This window comes from Propithecus coquereli, unplaced genomic scaffold, assembly GCF_000956105.1.
Source record: "Propithecus coquereli isolate 6110/MARCELLA unplaced genomic scaffold, Pcoq_1.0 Scaffold187, whole genome shotgun sequence".
Taxonomy (NCBI): domain Eukaryota; kingdom Metazoa; phylum Chordata; class Mammalia; order Primates; family Indriidae; genus Propithecus; species Propithecus coquereli.
Genome location: NW_012143523.1, coordinates 1,816,717 through 1,818,645, shown reverse-complemented (window position 1 = coordinate 1,818,645; position 1,929 = coordinate 1,816,717).

Sequence of the window (1,929 nt, the reverse complement as noted above, 5' to 3'; positions counted from 1 at the left end):
CTAATATTTAAGATCTCAATAGCTTTATATTTATTAATTTAACTTGTATAAATATGATATTAAATCTCTTACTAGTAAAAAAGCAGTCTTGGCTTATTTCCTCAAAAGTCCGTTTGTTCCAAATATTAACTTTGGAAAATTTAATTACCCACACAAGGCAGAATCCTGTTTCCTTCGCAATGTCAAGCCACAAAAACATGAAAACTGGTCTTACCATTAGAGGCTGTACTTTACCTGGTCCAGTCTCAAAGTGGTTTCCCTTACTGCACCAGATTGTGAATGACTGGACTTCCAAAGCAGAGGGAAATATATTGCACGATGTGTCCTCTACTCCATAGAGGTCGTGTCTAGAGCAGCAGCAGCAGCTCCTGTTGACTTGTTACAAATGCATATTTTGGAGCCTCATTCTTGACCTACTGAATCAGAAAGTGATTCTGACTCACATTAGAGTTTGAGAGCCACTTCTCTACTTCACTTAGCAAATCAGTGCCCTTCTCCATCACTGACATTCCACTACTTTTTCCTTATTTTGTCTAACCTTTTAAAAGCATTCACAGCCACTCACATAACCCATACTGTGATTTCTCAAGATTTGAGGGGAGGAAGAGTATCTTCGCCACAAAAATATCTTTGACCCCACTTTTACCTACAGTTTATAAAGGCAAGGTGGCTGCATTAAATATATGCACATAAAAATCTCAAGGATGCAAAACCTATCTAAAGACATTTTTATTTTCCATAGTTTACAGCCAAGATATCTGTATCTTATGAGTGTCATATGCCAAAAGATCTGGCAATGAAACAAATTCATTTTCCTGAGTGTTTCCATTTCATACACTTAAAAAGCAACAGAAGTAAAGCACAGAGTGCCTATGTGAGCACATTTCCTCAGTAACTGATGTTAATGTTTAATTCACTTCTGGGGAAGAATGATGACAAATATGAGGCTTTAATTGAGTAGACACACAGCTGCTTTTAATATTATGCAGTTAAGATCCTGTCAACAGAATATGATTAGTCTCTGAGAAAAAAAATTACACACACAAAAATATAGAAAACAATGAATGTGTCTGAAACATGGTGACAAAGTGTGATGTGGTTGGAAAAACTGAACTTGACATAATATTATATATTTATTTGTGTGAAAAGAATGTGAGTTTCATGATGGAAGAAATTTGTCTTTTTCAGCCTAGACATGTGCTTTAGCTTTTGCAAATGGATAACAATTCTTAAAAGAATACGGGAAACTAACTCAAAAGCTGGGAGTCAGGGATGGATGCAAATATTAAAGAATATTTCTTTAGAAGGTCTCAATTTCTTCATCTGTGAAGAATGGCAAAGACAGGTGAGAGGATGACTATACAAATGGACAGTGGCCAGAACACATATAGAAATAAAACTCTGACCCACAATCTGTAGCAACTGCTCCATAAACCCAAACCAGAATCATGTAGCAATCAGATGAGGTCAGAATTTAATCAATGTGTAAGGACTTAATCAACTACTAGCTTCTCTAATTTATGCCTGTCCTTCCAATTAAGTACCAGCCCAAGAAAGCCAACTATGCTCCCTTAGCCAATCACATAGGATGTCTTGCTTCTAGTTAGCTCACTTACAGCTTCTCCATGAAGAACAACTTCCAATCAGGACACAGCTAAAACCTTCGTTTTTTTCCACTGTAAAACTTTTATGCTCCCTACTACGGTGTGAATGTTGTGTCTCCCAAAAGTTCATGTCCTGAAGCTTTATCCCCAATGTGATAATATTAAAAGGTGAGGCCTTTGGGAGGTGATTAGTTAATGAGGGCTCCACCCTCATAAATGGGATTAGTGTCCTTTTAAAAAAGGCCCAAGGGAAGAATTAGTTAGTCCCTTATGTCCCTTCTGCCATGTGAGATGGTATCATCCATGAAGCAAAGAGCAAGTCCTC